Below are 15,944 nucleotides of genomic sequence, written 5' to 3'. Positions count from 1 at the left end.
CAGCCTGGTGTTGGTTCTAGTAAAATCTGGGGGATCCCACGGTTTTTGTCCCCCTGATTTTGCTAGTACCAGCAGTAGGCTGGCAGCACTAGGGTTAATCTGACGGGGCAGAGTGGGGGACACACACATTTTTTATGTCTAACCCTTTGTGCAGCATTTATTTTTATAGCTGTTTTATGCTGCTGGACCTGTCAGTATTGCTTGTTTAAAATTGGCATTGTAACTATTGTCGACAGTCACAATATCTACATTTTAAACATGTGGGCAGAATGAATCCGTTGACATTTACCTTGTCACCATTTCGATTTGGACAGGGTAAGAGTCAACAGATTCAGCATGGGAAATTTGACTACCAACGCTTGTATATGCCAATGTTAGGACACATAGCAACATTCATGTCTCTTAGCCAGACATAGGGCTAGATTTACTAAGCTGCGGGTTTGAAAAAGTGGGGATGTTGCCTATAGCAACCAATCAGATTCTAGCTTTCATTTATTTAGTACCTTCTACAAAATGATAGCTAGTATCTGATTGGTTGCTATAGGCAACATCCCCACTTTTTCAAACCCGCAGCTTGGTAAATCTAGCCCATAGTCTCTGAGTTTTCTGCTTACAGTATAAAAAGCTGTATATGTCACAGGCAAGTGATTACTGGATACCTGCATGTTTTTAGGCTATTGTTTTTTAACTGAAAGCTGGTTTTCAGCTCTTTTTGTATTCATCTGTTTGTAATATGCACTTTTCTTTTATTTTCAGTAGTTTATGTCCGAGAGATAATTCCAGAGAACAAAATATGTCTACGCTTTCAATTATTAAAGGGCATTTCTAACGCAAATAAATATGATTTTCCTGGCAATAATAAGTGCCCTGATATCGTTTTGCAGAGTTTCAGAAAAGTTCAGACTTGGAATAATGTACCACTGAGTATCTATATGCAGAACCTTTCTTTCCTTTTTTATATTCTTGACATTTTAAAAGCTCTCCCGTATAGCACTAATGCATTGCAGAGAAAATACTTCATTTTGTCTAACCTTTGTTATCCATGCTCATTGATTTTCCACCTTTGCTTCCATGTCCTCACTGTTTCCCTGAGGTTTTTATCTGTGTCTCTTCTAATCTCCGCTTTGCGACTATCCCCTTGACTGCTTCTCCGTGAACCTGTACGATAGTCCTGTAGTACCTCTAGATCACTTTTCCATGGGTCAGTGTTGTCATTGCTGAACTTTAGACAATGTTCTACATCTATATCTCTCTTTATGCTCCAATCTGTTATTATTCCCTCAGCTCCCTCTGATCTTTCTAATTTTGTAAAACTGTTTCCCATTCCTTGTCCATTCTATTATCCATATTGAATGTATTGCATAGTTAATAATGTTAAATTTGAAATAGAAAAAAATGTCTATTGTAGAAACATGACCAACATGCCCAGTGAAATAAATATTGCATAACCGGGTATCTAGTATTATGGAGAGAAACTACACATTACTATATTTAAAGGTTTTTTAAATGCTGTAAAACATATATGACTGATATAAACCTTAATGCTTTTGCCTTAGCACACATTTCACACAGTCTAAAGTTACTAATTTGTCAATGATGAAAGAATTTATAAAACACAACTAAATATTTCCTTATTTGTATCTAATAAAGTAAAGTTGAAGTGAGCTGACATTTACTTTTCATTTGCTCATTGCCAGTCTCAACAAATCGTGAAAATTGTCAATGTTTGTTAGATGTGTCTGTTGGTAAATTTCTTTGTTTACGCAAGTTAATTTTTATATAGACCATTCTGTCTCTATAACAAAAAGGGGAGACTTAATAACAGTGCAAAAGTGTTACTCATAGCAACCAATGAGAAATGCAGAGCATTAAACCAGAATTATACCAGACTTGTGAAAGCATAAAACTATCCACAAGCTCATCAGAGCTAAGGACACAATGGACTTCCTTTAGCTACAGGAAAACATGTTTGGGAGAATGTGGCATCTAAGGGGCTGACAGGCAGCTATCATCATCATCATCATCATCATTTATTTATATAGCGCCAGCAAATTCCGTAGCGCTTTACAATTGGAAACAAACGTTAATAAAACAAAACTGGGTAATACATACAGACAGAGAGGTAAGAGAACACTGCTCGCAAGCTTACATCTATGGGACAATGGGAGTTTGAAACACAAGGACATGTGCTACATCATATTGCACACTGGACCAGCTAGAACGCAAAGGTAAAAGTACTGAGTGGGCTGTGTGTGTACCAATATTGGTCAGAGGGCTGTTGTCTTGCGTTAGCTGTGTAGAGGGTGGTAATAGGGGAGATTAAGATGGTGGTTGAGGAATATCATAAGCTTGTCTAAAGAGGTGGGTTTTCAGAGAACGCTTGAAGGTTTGGAGACTAGAGGAAAGTCTTACTGTGTGACAGAGAGAATTCCACAAAGTGGGTGCAGCCCGAAAAAAATCCTGTAACCGAGAATGGGAGGATGTGATGAGAGTGGAAGAGAGACGCAGATCTTGTGCAGAACGGAGGTGTCGAGTAGGGAGATATTTTGAGACCAGTGAGGAAATGTATGTCGGTGCAATTTTGTTGGCGGCCTTGTATGTTAGTAGAAGAATTTTATATTGGATTCGTTGAAATACAGGCAGCCAATGTAGAGACTGACACAGTGGCTCAGCAGAGGAAGAATGGTTTGCAAGGAAATTCAACCTAGCAGCTACATGCAAAATAGATAGTAGGGGTTCAAGTCTGATTTTGGGAAGTCCAGTAAGGAGGGAATTACAATAGTCAATGCGGGAGATAATGAGTGCATAATTTAAAGTTTTTGCAGTGTCTTATGTGAGATATGTGCGTATTCTGGAAATGTTCTTTATATGTATGTAACATAATTTTAATATACAGTCGATGTGGGTAACAAAGGATTGTTGTGAGTGAAGGATTATACGTAGCCAGCAATCTTGCAGGTTGGAATTTATGGTCATGTTATCAACAGAAATAGAAATGTCAGGCAGGAAGCTTCTGTTTTGGGTGGGAATATTATTAATTCAGTTTTTGAAAGACTATTAAGAATTGCTTTGGATGGCTATCCAGGGGGGGTTGTCCCTCAGGACATTAATGCACTCCCTTAATCTGTGCAGATATGTCCATTGCCCCTGTTACATTGTCAGCAGGGACACATTAAAGAATATCTTTTCAAACTGCCCCTACACACAGCCACTGTTGGAACATAAACTCAGAGATAGTGTGCCTAGTAATTGCCTTTCATACCTCTCGCCATTTTATGTATTATTTCCTGGCACCCATACTTACGGGACAATCCTGGAGGCCTGGCGCCTTATGAACTGTTTTAAGGATGCAAGGAATCACAAGGAATTGCCTTATTTTAAAAAGGGAGAAGTTGTCTATCCAGGACTGTTGCAGGCTGATCTACAGCCTGCTAAAAGACTGTTCCATCATGTACAGTACTGAAGAAGAAGAAGAAGAGCACTAAACACCTCTGTTTCTTCCCCTTCTCCCTTTATATGTGTCTGTTTTCCAATAAAGTCATGGGTGCCATGTTCCCCCCTCCCGTCCCCCTTCCTTTCTTATCCCCATCACACTGTTTGAAGTTTGTTGACTGTCTTGCCTTTATTTATGCACCCTCCCGTTATATGTGTATCAATAAGGCTTCGGGTCTGTGATCGCCCTCCCTCGTCCCTTTCATTTACCTCCCCTTCACATCCATTACTTTTTTAAACAGTTGTCTTGTTGAAGTGATGCATGAATAGTGCTGTACTTGATGTATAGTGTAGGATGTCATATCTTGTGCCATATGTCTTGTATTGTACTATAAAGTATGTTTTGATTTATGCGTCACAGTGTATTGTGTTTCAGCTGTGCGGCAAAACAGTACACTGAAATGTAATGTCTTATGTCTGGTTATTTGTATATTTATGCAAAAAACAGTATAATATTTTCAATAAAAAAAAATTGAACTTTTTCATCGTGTTAGTAAATCACCTCAATTGTGTAACCATACAAGAATGATTGATATATGCATACCCTATGCTCTATAAAGTATACAAATTATGTTTTTTAACAAACATATTTGCATTAAGGGGAACAAAATTATTTTAAATATTTGTTTCCACATTAATACATTTTTGTATACTTATTATTATTATACCACGTATACTATTATTATGTATGTATACTGTATACTTATAATACACCACAGAATTCTGGTGCTTGTCTTGAGCAACTTGATATAATTTTTATATTGTAAAAATATATAGTGCAATGTCAGATAAGGTAGACAGCCTGATTTACACCCAAAATATTCATTTAAGCTGCCATCACTCTAAAAGTAGACCTGTCATAATATTAGTGACTTTAAAATATAATGGAACTTTTGGCGCAACCATTTTCTTCCTTAAAGCTACTGTAATGGATGGAATACAAAAACTATCCATGATGTATGCAGAAGTCAGTGGTGTCGCAATAGAGAACTGACTAAGGGACCCCAGAGGGCCCACAATGACGCCCCTATTGCCATATATATGTGTATATATATATGCACGATTTTCACACCTGGGCTTCATTAGATTTTAGCTGACCCCTGATATGCAGCAACACTAATTCCCATGGATCCAAGGTCAGGAGTGGCACTGAATGTTCTCACTAAGGGTAATAATAGTATGCATATGGACAGGTTAATTGTAGCTATTCTTAGACACTGTGCCCCTCTGTTTTTATATACGTTTTGTTTGTGTTATTTTGTCTTTCTTTGAAACATATTTTTTTCATATTTGTCTGTTTCATGATAACATCTGCATACCTTCCACTAGATATGAAGTGCTTTTAGTGCACTGTCCTGTTGTCAATTGTTGTAGTTGTAGCCAAAAATTGCAGATAGTTACTCCCCATAAATGCAGTCCTATAGGATGATGATTATTAGATTGACCTTTTAATACTTTACACAGTATTTCTGTTCATTTACGTGCATCTGTCATCTGCATAATAAAAATAAAAATGAAAAATAAAATCCAAATTAAATATTTCTATTGCCGGGACTGTTTTAGGAATACTGGGATACATGGACACCTAAGACATGCTACATGGAATTACACATCATGCTGTAAAAGTGGTTTAAGGACAATTTTGTGAGAAATTCATTAAGTAGAGTGACCGTCATTGCTCACCAAGGAATTTATCAAAAACAAAAGACCTTTCCTGTGCACTGCAGCTGCCAATGTTCACTCTAAGGTGAGTGATCTCTAAATGAAAGAGATAAAATGTTAATCTTTTGAGAACTCCAGTACTAAAAATAGTCCATCATCTTACAGAGAATACTGGCTTCATTGTTTCACCAAACTAATTTTAAAGTAGCCATGAAATAGTCTTAATATTTATAAGCAACAGCCTAATCTTAATCTAATTTGATTAGCAGTAGGGCAGCCCACAGTCCCATATCTGACTCACATGAGCTATATAATTAACCTAAACTACCCTACTAATTTAAACCTAACAAGAAGCAATCATCTTAGACTAAAGTTGTCTTGAGCGAAATAAGTCGTACACATGTAATTATATAAAAAACACAGACAGTATGTTTGAGTGATTTTCTTTCGGCCTGTCAGGTTCTGGCCCCCACTTAAGCAATGCTGAAAATTTGGTTTCTTGGTAAGAGGGAGAGGGAAAGATCAGGCAAGCATAGGCCCAGTACAGACGTGTTTACATAACTGCTTCTCAGTTACACATGGACGCGTAAGCAAATATGCCCTTCAGGAGGTGTATCTCTTGTAGGTGGAGAGCCATATTGAGTATGTAGATATATATATATTTATATATATATATATATATATATATATATATATATATACAGCATTATCTAACCTCTTCTTACTGACTGATTGTGGTCTGCCCTCCAGCATACTGTACTTCTTTCATTAACATTAAGGCTACATTGGGTCAATAGTTAAGTTATTTAGCAAACTTCTCTTTATTAGCTGTTTCCATAAGGACAGCAGAAAATACAATTTACATTTCATCTTAAACAGGATAAACTACAGATGTGAAGTGTCATTTTTTTAAAAAAATATGGTGAATGTGAGATTTTATTCATAGACATTATTCTCTCTTGTGTATCTGACAAACATTAACACACAACTTGTACATAGCAATGCATTAAAACATGTACAAATAACTTAATGTCTCTTCTGTGTTTAGTACTAACCCATTCACCTTACACTTGTGTAAAGATTCCATTAGACATACATACCCAAACTGGTACCCAAGGTGTATGGTTGGCATAAGCACTAATCTTTTTGGGTTGTTTGCTTTGCAGGATGTGTCAACATGGATGTAAATTTCTTGCGTGAATCTTTTCCTACACTTGCCAAAGGCACATATGCATCCACCTCGAAATGTGCCCTAATTTCTACAATGTTTGTAAAATTGTATTATGTCCTGTAATATCTATAGTAAAAAGGGACTCTTTGATGAAGAATGATGAGGATAAGTGTTTACCAACTGAAAAAATAAAAAATAAAGGTATTATGTCTTCCTACTCATGTGTAATAATTGCTGCTTTCATATGTTGGTTCTTTAAAATGAGACCAACTATTCCCTTGCAGCTTGCATAGGTTTAAATAAATCACTAGCACATTAACTTTATTATTGCCAGACCATAAAGTGCTAATTGCTTCATAATTGCCAAATATGCTAATTAATGCTTTCCTCGGGGCACTTTAAATAAACCCGCACTCAGAAAAAAACAACATGCAAACACATTGGCTCAGCTTATATATTTAACAATGCTTTATTAATTCAATCTTAAAACAAATCGATTCATACAAAATACTCGGACAAAAATTAAGAAACGTGTACAACTATTTATCGACGCTCCATATTGTGGTTTAAGCCCTTGCTTAAAAGGCGCATTCACTCTTAGTCAAGACCAAAAGCTGAGATTCTCTGCCAGGGACTTCTGCTGGAAAGTAGAACAGTAACAAGGTAATTACTGAATGCAAATGAATTCTACAAGCACAGTTTGCTCTAGAGAGTTTACTCTTCATTGCTCTGTTGAGTCTTGGTTGCTAAAGGAAGAATTTGAGTAAATACAAGAGGGCACTTGTTTTAAATAAGAATATATTTAGGGCTTATAGTGGACATCTTTCTCTTACTCCAATGATACATATAATTCTTTCAATTGATGATGTTTGTTTTTACTGCCTATACTATTTTATCTATGGCAATGGCAAATAGACATTCCGGTAATTTAATAAGATGGCAGCAAATCAGAAAAGATACATGAAAAACAAATGTTAAAATCGACCTGTCTGCTTTTTAAGTACATATACAGTTAACAATAATACGTTGTAAAAGTACAAATGAGATATAAGATAATAAACCCTTCAGACATCCATTTCGTCTTCCATGTTTCTGACTTACTGTAAAACCATGGCGAGCAATGAAGATGTTTCTAATTTGAACCATTGCTACTTAAATTCTGCAATTGCTATCTAGCAAAGCCTGGGAAGACCATTAATGTAAACTTCAGGGCACATGGATTTAATACATTTGGAAAGTTACTGTTATATTGGCTGTGTTAAATAATCACAAATCTTTAGGTGCCAAATATTTGCAGTTTCTTTACTGACTTTTTAAAATATCACTGTTGAAGTATGACTGTATACGTGTTGTTACTACCTGCCTTATTATCACTTGTGCTCAAGCAGGAGACAATAGTGGAAAACAAACTTCCATAAAACCGAGAGAATCTGAATTGTGCAAACCTATCCATTAATTTTTAATTGCCATTTTGAAATAACATTACTAATTGTATGCTTAGTTGGTAGGACATTTAGCAAAATAAATAAGAATAAATATTGCACAATGAACGTATCTTTGACATAAGAGTGAATGCATGGCAGACTGATATTTTCCTTCATTGCTCTAACTGTCAGAAAAGGGGTTAATAATTGCTGCTAACCTTATGTACATCCTTGCATTCATGTTCTCACACTCACCAGAAAAACATAGAAAAATATATGTCCTTTTCAACTGTATATTTACATTATTTCACAGGTTAATGCATATGTATAGTTAACATAAAAAATGTATTAAATTAGGCATTAATACAATCATTTATTAAGAGAGACAGATTAACGCCAGTCTTTAGTTGATACAATGGGATCGATCCTAGATTCCACAATGGAATGGATGGTATTGTGGCATATTAATTTCTGCGTGTAATAGATATGTTCTAAACAAAATCACAGGAAGGGAAAATCTCATTATGTTGGTGCATTTACACCATAGTAAATACATTGTACAGCTCCTGGAAAACATTTCCAATATCACACCTTTAATAATAGTGCTTTTTTTCAACCTCATATTATTCACCAGTGGACTCAGTAATGAATGGTATGATGAACAGAGCACAAGCATATTTTTCAATTGAAAGAGTTGCTATGTAGTTCTTCTTTGTACATAAATTAATTACCAGACATTTTTTTTCATGTTGTCACATAAACCATGTTTCTACTGCATATCTCCTATTCTGCTGTTCTGTTTCTTATAAAGCAAATGTAGCTATTAAAGCTTCATGTAGATAGAGACTGACATCTGTGTCAAATCTCCAAAGAAACAGCACCGGATGTTATGTATAAATGGGCCATCACACTACATCTATTTGTGCAAATGCATACATTTATCTGCTGTGCTCATGCTTGGGTCCACACACACACACTGCAGTTTCATGAGATTGCAGGTCTGGCTGGAAATGCACATCATGAAAAAAGGAAATATGTCACTTCAAAGTCCCACCTACTACCATTTTAGGAAAATTTCTTTCATTTGATTTAAACTTTACAATTTGTTTCTTAGAGCATGTTTAACATGAATCATGAGAATGAGAAGACAATGACATTGTCTTTATTATATGTGTCATTTTAGTACATGGGCATTTGTACACATGTACATACATAAACACAGATGAAATGAGCCTGGAAATAGATTAAAAAAATTAGTCTCACTAAAAGTATTGACTCCTGATTACTAAAACCTTCTATTCACCTGTTGAATGTCCTTTGTCAAAGACAAAGAAGATCTGTGTCCACCCACTAACCAGGGAATGCCCTCATGAATGCTCCATCTCCACCCCTTGAATCTCAATTAAATATCTCATTCCGCAAAATGAAATGTAATTTTGCCATGTGAGTGTAAATCGAGACACAAGAGAGTAGATTTTTTTCGAGAATGACCGATCTGCCCTAATTTTACCCTCCCACAGATGCTGCCATCTTGACGAGCAGAATCAGGTGATTCCCAAAAAATATGGATGCATTTGAACAAGAAATGGAGCACAATATTTCAAACTGGTCAATCTGCTGTGGGAGTGCATATTTCCACAATAACAAATTACCCCTCCATAATGTAAATGTGATCTGACCACCTCTCATTGTCATGACGATAATGGTATGCTAATAATATTGTGCATTAAGAAAGGAGCAGTGATTTAATTTGCAGTAGTATTCCTTGGATATGCTATGTAATGGACTTAAAATTTCTGCAATCATCGTTTAAACTAACTATATTAAATCACCTACAATTTGGTTTTACATTTTTAAACAGTGGGGGAATGTGTAAAATTGTTGTAATCAAAATGATAACTGGTCTGGTTTTGACCTCGTTCGAAAGAAAGTGTTTTGAGTCTTCCCTGAATTCTTTTCTTTTTTTTTTTTAATTTCTGAATAATGTTAGTTCTGCAAAGTAGAATAAACACTTAGGACAAAGAAATCTCTACAGAAAACATGATTAGAGATCCCATGCTGACTGAAAAATACAGATTATGCTGGAGTGTATTTTACAAGCTTCAAGATATATGGATTTCTGCTCAGAGCCTGAAGTAACAATTAGAGTATTTTTTGTTTATTTTTTAGAGTATTTTTTGTTTATTTTTATAGCACAACTAAATTTCTCAGTGCTTTACAAAATTACTAATCTGATGACAACTGTTTAAATGTATCACTATCTGGACCTCAAAGATGACTGAATTAGTATTCTAGATATTACTTAGTAGCCACCTTAGCCTTAATTCAAGTATTCTTTGCATTAGACGCTAGAATAAAATGCAGAGTGCGTTGGACATTACTTTATTGCTTTCTCCATGACATTAACCGAAAATCTGTTAGCACCAAACAAAATGTAAGTGACATTAAAAAATGTACATGTAAAAATGTAAATAAATTGTTAACTAAAAATGTTGGAGATTTGGGTGTGACCCTAGGAGAAGCAGGAGTTCTATGTTTACCAGGCTACCTGTTTGTAAAATTATTGAGGAAAACAACATTAAACTTTTCAGTACCTAATGTGAAATGGACAACAGCTGACCTTTAAACTCAAATCTGCAGAAAAACATGACTGAGAATACTTTAACAGTGGGGTCAAAGCTACTGCGTTTTAGAGGATTTTTTGTCAAGCATTATGGGTCACTTTTTAACAGAATCATAAAACGGTGGCACCAGGCTAATTGCTCACATTATGCACCTTTGTGCCTTAACAGTATCATGGTCCTATTGGGAGATTTATGGTTTGGGATGGTGGCTTACTCTTACAGGGATTGGGATGTATTACATTGTACACTCCACCATTTTGTTTTTTGTTTTTTTGAGGTTCACAGATCCAAGTCTCCTGTCATATAGTTCCACCCCATATAGTCCCTCTATCTGATTTTAAATAAGCAGAGACAGGAGTAGGAAGGAGACAGAAAAAGACAAATGGAAAGACAACTACAGCCGCTGGATCCGACACAGTGGGAGCAACAAGAGGTTATACAACACAGCCTCCTATTCTTCTATATATTATATAGAGGCATATTAAACAATATGTATATATTGGCTATGTGCTGCCATAGAGGCTACATATGTATTTTCCATGTATATAAGCTATGTGTTAGGGTGGTGAGGCTATATGGAGGTATACTGACTATTTGTTGGCATACTGGTTATATTGATATGGATAATAACTACTTTTGCCACATACAGTGTATTAAATATAATATTTGCCCTATTAGCATGTTCTTTTAACTGTTTTATTCTAATTTAATACGGAAGATCTGATTTTTGCACTTGCACTGGTCTATACAGTCACACAGAAATTAGCATGGTTAAATACTTTTGATTGCAAAATGAAAAAATATGATGGGCAGATCTGAGAGGACATGAATTAATCGGGATGTTATATTTAGAATGCAGGATATAAACTATAATGAATCTGATTGTAGATTTGGATGTTCTATAGAGATAGCAGGATATATACTATGATGAGCTTGATTGTAGATTGGGATGTTCTATATAGAATGCAGGATATAAACTATAATGATCCTGATTGTGGATTGGGACGTTCTATATAGAATGCAGGCTATAAACTATTATGATCCTGATTGTGGATTGGGACGTTCTTTATAGAATGCAGGCTATAAACTATAATGAGCATGTCTGAAATTTACTGGCGGTATATAAATAAATGTTGATGATGTTGAAGATGATTGTGGATTGGGATGTTCTATTTAGAATGCAGGATATAAACTATAATGGACCGGATTGTGGATTGGGATGTTCTGCATAATATGCAGGATATAAACTATAATGAGCATGATTGTGGATTTAAATGTTCTATATAGAATGCAGGATATATACTATAATGAGCTCGATTGAAGATTGGGATTCTCTATATAGAATGCAGAATATAAACTATAATGATCCTGACTGTGGATTGGGATGTTCTATTTAGAATGCAGGATATAAACTATAATGAGCGTGATTGTAGATTGGGATGTTCTATATAATATGCAGGATATAAACTATAATGAGCGTGATTGTGGATTTAGATGTCCTATATAGAATGCAGGATATAAACTATAATGAACCTGATTGTGGATTTAGATGTTCTATATTGAATGCAGGATATAAACTATAATGATCCTTATTGTGGATCGGAATGATCTATATAGAATGCATTATATATACTATAATGATCCTGATTGTGGATCGGGATGATCTATATAGAATGCAGGATGTAAACTATAATGATCCTGATTGTAGATTGGAATGATCTATATATATATATATATATATATATATATATATATATATATAGGGATATGTTTATAAAATTTAGTAGTGAGTGGACTAATCTTGAAACAATTGTTTGTCAAGATGTAGATTTAACATGAGAAGGACATTCTGAAGTTTTTCTATTACGGCGACAACTCACATTATTTAGAGAAGTCCCCAGGGGGCTGCACATCGCCCCTCACAATATTTGACTCATAAAACAAAATATCATGGCTCTTTTTCTTGTTCTGTGTATGTATATAAGACCCACACCGCTATATGCAAGATAGAGTACACAAGCAAATTATATATATATCCTTTTTCAGATTTAAACCTTTGAATTACTAATGTGGCCAACATTTTCTTTAACAAAAGTTGCTGGCATATTTAGGAAAGAGAATCTGTGGAGTTTCGGATATATTTCCATTTTATGTTTAGTCAAAATGATTGTCAGAGGTTGAGTGAGTAAAGAGAAAGCATTCAAGAAAATCAAATTATAAATGAGAGGCCCCTGTGTATAGGGCAAATGAAACTTTTAAACTATTGCTTATTAATTAAATGGCAAAGTGTGAAAGAGTTTACCAAGAGATTAACTGCTAATTGAAAATAAATTAGTAGTACACTTTTCTGCTTTTATTAAAAGTTGGGAGTTATCATCGGACATAAGATCATTAGAGATTATCAATAAATTGAAGTCTTTGAGGCCTACATTATGCGGTATTGCTGTTATCTCCTAATGGTCCCCTCTACTTGGATACTATTAGCTACCATCATTAAAAATAAAGATAGGGAAATTAAATGCATAATTTTTGTCCTTTCATCCTTTCAGCTCAAAGTTTGATTTATTCTAGCTTTGTAATTAATTAGCCACATAATCTCTCCCCTGCTATGTAATCAGTTATCACGTTATATCATAGTTATTTTTCACAATTATTTTTTCCATATAAAAGGTCAAAGGGTTGAAGAGGAAAAATTGGTTATGCCTTGGTACTAAAACCCTAGAAAGGGCAAAATGTTATTGATGTGGTGAAACAAATTCATCATCACCATTTATTTATATAGCGTCACTGATTCCACAGCGCTGTACAGAGAATTCACTCACATCAGTGCTAATGTGTTCTGTAATACATAGTTTCACATCCTTTAAATTGAACTGTCTGGCTAATAATTCATAATAGACTGGCATCAGATAAAAGAGCATTTTCACTATGGAAACACATATACCCCATTTTTATTTTGATAATGGTCACTTATAATTATCTAAATATATAGCAGTAAATGAAATTAATTATAATTAAAGCTAGGATCGTGAGATTTCAATTGAAATACACTAAAAGAACGGAAAGATTCATATAAATTTAGATTGCGTGCAGCTCATGTTCCCTTTATCTTATAAAATCATCTATATAAAATGATCTTACATCAGCTGTAACAGATATTTTATTTGTATTCTAATCTTACCCAGCGAGGTGTTGTGATACATGAATACAATTATATGTATGCTAAGTGTTTCTCAATACTTATCATAAATTCAAATGTCAACAGGGCAGAAAAGGGGGTTCTATTTTTATTAATTTTGTATGCAAATTTGAGAAGGAAATAAAGCAGTTGAGCAAACATGCTATTGTAAGGTTAGCATCTTTCCCTAAGGTAAATGTAGATTACTTTTCCAGAATGCATATAAAGCAGATCCAGAGAATGTGTCAAGAATGCCAATACTTCAAACACTATTGTAAATTATTTCTAAGTGTAACAATGGGCACCTGTAGGCATATTAATAGATATACATGTATATTTTTCTAGCAGTATTTATCTCTTGCTGCAAATAATAGCCTTATTGTACAGTTTTTGAATGTACATTGCATGATTTGCATAAGAATATGATATCATTTAGCATAATATTAATAGACTGCAATTTGCGCATCCAAATTATTTAAGATGAGAGAATTGTATATGGGTGTAAACACTGAGCAATATAGATGGTCATTGAAATTTTGTAAGATAATGAGTGGTTCACTGATCTTTGGGGTGTATTTACTAAGAAAAATGAGAGGATGCGGGCCATTAAACATTTATAACCCATGTAAACCTTATTTGAATTTTTTTTACAAAGATAAAAGGTTGTCACTCTTCAACCCAAATTGGCGGCACGGGAGTGCTTATAAAGCCAGCGCCGGCCCTGAGAGAAAGTTTATATAGCTCCACACTTTCAGATGTGAATGTTTATTTTTCCCATTTTTTCCATTAACATGTTTGGGAATTTGCTGGCAAATGTTGCCCTATATAAACCTAGCACACACATTACAACCTGTCTTTACAGCTAACATTTGTAATACCCCTGTATCTCTTGTTACTTGCCATTGATAATAAAGTAGAACGCACACCAAGCTAACAAAAGATGAATCATGGTTAATTATGATTTCCATTAGGATAACATTCCAACAATAATGTAATTTCAAAAGTTGCATTGCATTTTCTAATTTTAACAATTGCATTAGCTGGAGAAAGAGAAATATAATGTACTTTTAATGTTAGGTTTAATAACCCAAAACACTCTATCATTTGACTTTTGCTGGCAGTATAAAAGGTGCTGTTAGATAAAATTAAACCCTAAATGAGATTTTCTTGCTAGAAACTTTGCTTCGATAAAATACATTGTAAGGACAGGCTTCAATAGCAAGCTGTTTTTCATAATGGGTGTTTAATGAGAACAGATAACCTTGCCTTTGACTAGCATGTTAATCTGCACTTCTCACCTGCCCACAGTGGATGAATCTATTTTGTTGTCTTAACCAATGCGAATGCAGAATATCAATTGGCTAAGTGTCAATGCCTTATGGATATTAGTCAGACCTCATGGATATTAATCATAAAATACCACAGTAATGTTACTGTTACATAAGGAATTGATAGGTTACATTCTCATGAATAATGGTTCAGCCCATGGAATGGATGCTTCTTTGGTGTGTAGGAGTCATACGTTCTTTAAATAAAATAATGTAACTAACTTCTCAAATCAAATGTTGCAAATGTGAGCAGAAAACATGAAAGAACATTTTGCTATAAGTTGGAAATCAAATACTTACCAATCAATTGTAAGTGGCAAAGTGTGAAAGAGTGTGCTTGCATAATGCAAAGTATCTCTCTGGTCATTTAAATACTAGAAGGTAGAGAAAGCTTATGTGACTGAACTCCATGGACTCAGATGTGAATGTTTTCTTTCTATTGACATCCTAGAGAATTTGTTAATGTGTGCTGAACTTGTTAATGTTTGATATGACATAAATGCAGGTATTTCTCAGGATAACTATGGTGTTGTTTTGATTCATTTGTCTGAGGTCCAAATGATTACTTATTCATGTGGACGTGGGTCACAAGTTGAGATTCACTTAAACACAGGATTGTGTGCAGGATTCCATTAAAAAAGATGATGGTGTTGGGGTTGTATTTTCCTGACTCTTAGCCATGTGAACCAAGTTTAGCCCTGGAATTCCAATAAGCATACATATGAAGCATGGCTGGAGGGTAAACACAGAATTTACAGTGGTTGTATAATTTTAAGGGGCACAGTGGCCCCTTTTTCCTTCTCTATGGAAACTCAAAGTCTTTATTAAGCAGCAAAAAAAACAGTGAAAGTGCGATCAATCTTTCATAAAGAAACTATGTATTTCTTTTCATAGGGATTATGTAAAGTAAAGAATTCAATTTACTATATTTTGATAATGGACTTGAACTATCTTGAAAACTATATAGTTAACATTTACTTAAGTGTACAGAATTTAGTTGGGCAGAGATAAATAGATGTTGTGGCTTATATTTAAGTATCTGCTAGAAATTAGCAAGCACTCCCT

The sequence above is a fragment of the Mixophyes fleayi genome, chromosome 2, assembly GCF_038048845.1.
Source record: "Mixophyes fleayi isolate aMixFle1 chromosome 2, aMixFle1.hap1, whole genome shotgun sequence".
Classification (NCBI taxonomy): Eukaryota; Metazoa; Chordata; class Amphibia; order Anura; family Limnodynastidae; genus Mixophyes; species Mixophyes fleayi.
The sequence above is the reverse complement of the archived record's forward strand: the minus strand, read 5'-3'. Positions refer to the sequence as shown.